Below are 7,506 nucleotides of genomic sequence, written 5' to 3'. Positions count from 1 at the left end.
ACACCACGTGACTGTGGCTCCAGACACCACGTGACTGTGGCTCCAGACACCACGTGACTGTGGCTCCAGACACACGTGACTGTGGCTCCAGACACACGTGACTGTGGCTCCAGACACCACGTGACTGTGACTCCAGACACCCCGTGACTGTGGCTCCAGACACACGTGACTGTGGCTCCAGACACCACGTGACTGTGGCTCCAGACATCCCGTGACTGTGGCTCCAGACACCCCGTGACTGTGGCTCCAGACACCACGTGACTGTGGCTCCAGACACCCCGTGACTGTGGCTCCAGACACCCCGTGACTGTGGCTCCAGACACCACGTGACTGTGGCTCCAGACACCCCGTGACTGTGGCTCCAGACACCCCGTGACTGTGGCTCCAGACACCACGTGACTGTGGCTCCAGACACCCCGTGACTGTGGCTCCAGACACCCCGTGACTGTGGCTCCAGACACCCCGTGACTGTAGCTCCAGACACCCCGTGACTGTGGCTCCAGACACCCCGTGACTGTGGCTCCAGACACCCCGTGACTGTGTAAAGTGATACACACAAGACCTGTGCAATAATAACATGTATTTAAAACAATTTAGCCATTGAACACCAATACCACGATTCCATATCTTAATTTATTGTATATATATATCTCATACACCTGTATTTGTCCTATTGTATATTTTTGTAAAATAAAGAAAGAATATGGCAGAACTTGTTTTACTTAACACTTATTTACTTAACTACAATACAGACTGAGGGAAAAGAAGTTACTTTTTTCCTTTGTAATCTTTGTTTATGACAGCTCACGTGTCCTGTTCCGTTTGTAGTCCCTTGTAGGTTCCTGGGGTGTTAGTCCCCCTTGTTGTAGGTTCCTGGGGTGTTAGTCCCCCCCTTGCTGTGGGTTCCTGGGGTGTTAGTCCCCCCCTTGCTGTGGGTTCCTGGGGTGTTAGTCCCCCCCCTTGCTGTGGGTTCCTGGGGTGTTAGTCCCCCCTTGTTGTGGGTTCCTGGGGTGTTAGTCCCCCCTTGCTGTGGGTTCCTGGGGTGTTAGTCCCCCCCTTGTTGTGGGTTCCTGGGGTGTTAGTCCCCCCTTGTTGTGGGTTCCTGGGGTGTTAGTCCCCCCCTTGTTGTGGGTTCCTGGGGTGTTAGTCCCCCCCCTTGCTGTGGGTTCCTGGGGTGTTAGTCCCCCCTTGCTGTGGGTTCCTGGGATGTTAGTCCCCCCCCTTGCTGTATGTTCCTGGGGTGTTAGTCCCCCCCTTGTTGTGGGTTCCTGGGGTGTTAGTCCCCCCCTTGCTGTGGGTTCCTGGGGTGTTAGTCCCCCCCTTGCTGTGGGTTCCTGGGGTGTTAGTCCCCCCCTTTTTGTGGGTTCCTGGGGTGTTAGTCCCCCCCTTGTTGTGGGTTCCTGGGGTGTTAGTCCCCCCCTTGTTGTAGGTTCCTGGTGTGTTAGTCCCCCCCTTGCTGTGGGTTCCTGGGGTGTTAGTCCCCCCCTTGCTGTGGGTTCCTGGGGTGTTAGTCCCCCCCTTGCTGTGGGTTCCTGGGGTGTTAGTCCCCCCCTTGCTGTGGGTTCCTGGGGTGTTAGTCCCCCCCTTGCTGTGGGTTCCAGGGGTGTTAGTCCACCCCTTGCTGTGGGTTCCTGGGGTGTTAGTCCCCCCCTTGCTATGGGTTCCTGGGGTGTTAGTCCCCCCCTTGCTGTGGGTTCCTGGGGTGTTAGTCCCCCCCTTGCTGTGGGTTCCTGGAGTGTTAGTCCCCCCTTGCTGTGGGTTCCTGGGGTGTTAGTCCCCCCCTTGCTGTGGGTTCCTGGGGTGTTAGTCCCCCCCTTGCTGTGGGTTCCTGGGGTGTTAGTCCCCCCCCTTGCTGTGGGTTCCTGGGGTGTTAGTCCCCCCTTGCTGTGGGTTCCTGGGGTGTTAGTCCCCCCCTTGCTGTGGGTTCCTGGGGTGTTAGTCCCCCCCTTGCTGGGGGTTCCTGGGGTGTTAGTCCCCCCTTGCTGTAAGTTCCTGGGGTGTTAGTCCCCTTGCTGTTGGTTCCTGGGGTGTTAGTCCCCCCCTTGATGTGGGTTCCTAGGGTGTTAGTCCCCCTTTGCTGTAAGTTCCTGGGGTGTTAGTCCCCTTGCTGTGGGTTCCTGGGGTGTTAGTCCCCCCCTTGCTGTAAGTTCCTGGGGTGTTAGTCCCCTTGCTGTTGGTTCCTGGGGTGTTAGTCCCCCCCTTGCTGTGGGTTCCTGGGGTGTTAGTCCCCCTTGCTGTGGGTTCCTGGGGTGTTAGTCCCCCCCTTGCTGTAGGTTCCTGGGGTGTTAGTCCCCTTGCTGTTGGTTCCTGGGGTGTTAGTCCCCCCCTTGCTGTAGGTTTCTGGGGTGTTAGTCCCCTTGCTGTAGGTTCCTGGGGTGTTAGTCTCCCCCTTGCTGTGGGTTCCTGGGGTGTTAATCCCCCCCTTGCTGTGGGTTCCTGGGGTGTTAGTCCCCCCCTTGTTGTGGGTTCCTGGGGTGTTAGTCCCCCCCTTGTTGTGGGTTCCTGGGGTGTTAGTCCCCTTGTTGTAGGTTCCTGGGGTGTTAGTCCCCCCTTACTGTGGGTTCCTGGGGTGTTAGTCCCCCCCTTGCTGTAGCTTCCTGGGGTGTTAGTCTCCCGCCCCTTGCTGTGGGTTCCTGGGGTGTTAGTCCCCCCCCTTGTTGTGGGTTCCTGGGGTGTTAGTTCCCCCCTTGCTGTGGGTTCCTGGGGTGTTAGTCCCCCCTTGCTGTTGGTTCCTGTGGTGTTAGTCCCCCCCTTGTTGTGGGTTCCTGGGGTGTAAGTCCCCCCCTTGCTGTGGGTTCCTGGGGTGTTAGTCCCCTTGCTGTAGTTTCCTGGGGTGTTTGTCCCCCCCTTGTTGTTGGTTCCTGGGGTGTTAGTCCCCTTGCTGTGGGTTCCTGGGGTGTTAGTCCCCCCTTGTTGTGGGTTCCTGGGGTGTTAGTCCCCTTGCTGTAGATTCCTGGTGTGTTAGTCCCCCCTTGTTCTTGGTTCCTGGGGTGTTAGTCCCCTTGCTGTAGGTTCCTGGGGTGTTAGTCCCCCCCTTGCTGTAAGTTCCTGGGGTGTTAGTCCCCTTGCTGTAGGTTCCTGGGGTGTTAGTCCCCCCTTGTTGTGGGTTCCTGGGGTGTTAGTCCCCTTGCTGTAGGTTCCTGGGGTGTTAGTCCCCCCTTGTTGTTGGTTCCTGGGGTGTTAGTCCCCTTGCGGTAGGTTCCTGGGGTGTTAGTCCCCCCCTTGCTGTAAGTTCCTGGGGTGTTAGTCCCCTTGCTGTAGGTTCCTGGGGTGTTAGTCCCCCCCTTGTTGTGGGTTCCTGGGGTGTTAGTCCCCTTGCTGTAGGTTCCTGGGGTGTTAGTCCCCCCTTGTTGTTGGTTCCTGGGGTGTTAGTCCCCTTGCTGTAGGTTCCTGGGGTGTTAGTCCCCCCCTTGCTGTAAGTTCCTGGGGTGTTAGTCCCCTTGCTGTAGGTTCCTGGGGTGTATTTCCCCCCCTTGTTGTGGGTTCCTGGGGTGTTAGTCCCCTTGCTGTAGGTTCCTGGGGTGTTAGTCCCCCCTTGTTGTTGGTTCCTGGGGTGTTAGTCCCCTTGCTGTAGGTTCCTGGGGTGTTAGTCCCCCCCTTGCTGTAAGTTCCTGGGGTGTTAGTCCCCTTGCTGTAGGTTCCTGGGGTGTTAGTCCCCCCCTTGCTGTAAGTTCCTGGGGTGTTAGTCCCCTTGCTGTAGGTTCCTGGGGTGTTAGTCCCTCCTTCCTGTAGGCTACCCCAGTAGCTAGTAGCCTGTGGGAACGTTAAAAATAATTTAAATATTTGTGTTTCTATAAATAAGTTTCTTAAGCACACTGGAGTAAGAGACAGTCGGGTCTGCTGAACTGTGGCGTCCCAGCAGACACCCGGATGACGTCCCAGCAGACACCCGGATGACGTCCCAGCAGACACCCGGATGACGTCCCAGCAGACACCTGGATGGCGTCCCCAGCAGACATCCGGATAGCGTCCCAGCAGACACCTGGATGGCGTCCCAGCAGACACCTGGATGGCGTCCCCAGCAGACACCTGGATGGCGTCCCCAGCAGACACCTGGATGGCGTCCCAGCAGACACCTGGATGGCGTCCCCAGCAGACACCCGGATGGCGTCCCAGCAGACACCCGGATGGCGTCCCAGCAGACACCTGGATGGCGTCCCCAGCAGACATCCGGATAGCGTCCCAGCAGACACCTGGATGGCGTCCCAGCAGACACCTGGATGGCGTCCCCAGCAGACACCTGGATGGCGTCCCCAGCAGACACCTGGATGGCGTCCCAGCAGACACCTGGATGGCGTCCCCAGCAGACACCTGGATGGCGTCCCCAGCAGACACCCGGATGGCGTCCCAGCAGACACCTGGATGGCGTCCCCAGCAGACACCTGGATGGCGTCCCAGCAGACACCTGGATGGCGTCCCCAGCAGACACCCGGATGGCGTCCCAGCAGACACCCGGATGGCGTCCCCAGCAGACACCTGGATGGCGTCCCAGCAGACACCTGGATGGCGTCCCCAGCAGACACCTGGATGGCGTCCCCAGCAGACACCCGGATGGCGTCCCCAGCAGACACCTGGATGGCGTCCCCAGCAGACACCTGGATGGCGTCCCCAGCAGACACCTGGATGGCGTCCCAGCAGACACCTGGATGGCGTCCCCAGCTGACACCCGGATGGCGTCCCAGCAGACACCCGGATGGCGTCCCCAGCAGACACCTGGATGGCGTCCCAGCAGACACCTGGATGGCGTCCCCAGCAGACACCTGGATGGCGTCCCCAGCAGACACCCGGATGGCGTCCCCAGCAGACACCTGGATGGCGTCCCCAGCAGACACCTGGATGGCGTCCCAGCAGACACCTGGATGGCGTCCCCAGCAGACACCCGGATGGCGTCCCAGCAGACACCCGGATGGCGTCCCCAGCAGACACCTGGATGGCGTCCCCAGCAGACACCTGGATGGCGTCCCCAGCAGACACCCGGATGGCGTCCCCAGCAGACACCCGGATGGCGTCCCAAGCAGACACCTGGATGGCGTCCCCAGCAGACACCTGGATGGCGTCCCCAGCAGACACCCGGATGGCGTCCCAGCAGACACCCGGATGGCGTCCCAGCAGACACCAGGATGGCGTCCCAGCAGACACCAGGAAGGCGTCCCAGCAGACACCAGGATGGCATCCCAGCAGACATCCGGTTTCTCTCATTTTGACAACCCTTTATCTTTGTAAAGTCCCCATTGACTCAGTTAAGCCTTGAATAATAGCTTTCCCTCTTTAGATAAACCTTATCTCCTCGTCCTCCGATTGTCGATTTCCAATTTGCATAGAAAATGGCCAAAATTTACTCCATTTTTTTTAAGGTTAAAGACATTCCAGCTGAGGCTCTGTGGTGGTCTCCTGACACTGTTAGTAAAGAAAGGTCTCCTGGACTTAAGTTTCTTTTTAACACTTTTCTTAGATATATATTTCTCAGTCACGTCAACCATTTAATTCTGCAAGTTGATCCTTGAGTAAGTGATCATATGTACCAGTTGTGTATATCTAAACGGTTTTATATGTATATGACTTGTCTATTTATATAATCTCCTTAGGTACTTTTTATCACTATTCTCGTGTGGTTTTTCTGCTTTTATCTGTCTGCTTATTTCACTATTTCAAATTATTTCTTCTATTTTTTCCCAATCATCAGTTATATATGTTTCATCTGGTTGTTGTTATTCTTCAGGAGCACGCTGCTCACAGCCCAGCCCGTCCTCATGAGGGCTCCCAACCTCAACAAACGCTCGTATTAAAGTGCTCTTATCCTAACCTACCAGAGGACCCCAAACAGAAAACGGGACAGTATGTCAATTTCGTGAGCCATTTTCTAGTACGACGATTTTTGCACTTAGGACGAGTATACTTCAAAATGCGACGTTCTGTTAGGACAGGTTGCTTAGGCATCGTCTCCTCATGCTGTGTGGTCTAATCCCTATTATGTTATTCCAGGTATTAAGCCATCGGGAGAGAGAGAGAGAGAGAGAGAGAGAGAGAGAGAGAGAGAGAGAGAGAGAGAGAGAAAGAGAGAGAGAGAGAGAGAGAGAGGACTCTATGTTAAATTAGCCTTAATCACCGATTTCTGAAAAGTATCGGCGAATATTTACTAACCCCCCCCTCTCTCTCTCTCTCTCTCTCTCTCTCTCTCTCTCTCTCTCTCTCTCTCTCTCTCTCTCTCTCTCTCTCTCTCTCTCTCTCACCTCTCCCCAGGAGAGGGGTTACCAACGTCACTGCGATGTTTACTGTAAGGTTTGCGTGCCAAACTTTTCTCATTACCAGAGGCGTCATAAAACTGGTATTGTGCTTGCAGATTATCCTCCTCCTGCCATGCTGCGGCACTCATGCGCTCCTGCGCCCCCGCCTCCTCCCTTTATGGTGCGTTACCTCTAACTACCACCATAACAAGGCGTTTATGGCTATAAACTTGGCGGAGGATAGTGGTCCAGTATTGCCTACTGGACCTCTTTTGTTCAGGCTGAATATCTCCTGAATTTTATGATTGAGTGTGTGTGTGTGTGTGTGTGTGTGTGTGTGTGTGTGTGTGTGTGTGTGTGTGTGTGTGTGTGTGTGAGAGTGTGTGTGTGTGTGTGTGTGTGTGTGTGTGTGTGTGTTATACCTACTAAGCCACAACTTTGAATTTGCCTCTACGATCACTTTTCCGTAACTTTATCCATTTATATGCGTCTCGTTCGCCAGAGATGATCTTCCAAACATATGTTCGCCCAACTACCTCTCTACTTCATCCTTATCTCCTTCTATGTCTCACTGTACACTCTGCCAGTTCCACTTAATATTATGTACGTTGTTATCATATCTCCTCGTGTCCTATCGTTCATTAAAAGTATTTGGGTTAAGTTCTCCCAGTCGTTCGTTACGAGCGAGCAAACTCCTTCACGATTTTTTAAAATCTATCTCTTGATATTTGTTTTCTAATTTTATTTTCGGACGTTAAGGGAAGCCGCATGCATACTCGAGGCTCGGTCTCACGTAGGTTGCGTGTACAGGGTTCTTAAAGTTTCCTTGTCTGTATGCTCCAAGAAACAAATACCGAACATTTGTTAAGTAAGCATTTAATGACACGCATTCATTGACACAGTTGACAAATAGTCTATCGTATTTCGGTACACAAATTTAATATAGCCCATTGGGACAATATACTCTCTTACCTTTAAGTAGATAATGGGACAATATTTTGTACTATACGCCTGAGTAGACAATGGTCAATATTCCATCATATTCTGCTACAATGAAACGACCAGAATGATTTAGTAATGAATATTTCAATTTTTTTTTTTGTAGTCACATTTAGGGCTTAATTTTATCTCCATTTTTAATTTAGTTTAATAACAATAACTTCCTCCCTAAAATCCCTCCACGTGTTTTAGCTGACGGAAAACTACTGAAATAGGAAACCGAAATTGCTCAGGTGAGTTCCTGAATATATTAATACAGTTTCAGAAGCAATTACCTTGAATA

The sequence above is a fragment of the Procambarus clarkii genome, chromosome 43, assembly GCF_040958095.1.
Source record: "Procambarus clarkii isolate CNS0578487 chromosome 43, FALCON_Pclarkii_2.0, whole genome shotgun sequence".
Classification (NCBI taxonomy): Eukaryota; Metazoa; Arthropoda; class Malacostraca; order Decapoda; family Cambaridae; genus Procambarus; species Procambarus clarkii.
This window is presented reverse-complemented; position numbering follows the sequence as displayed.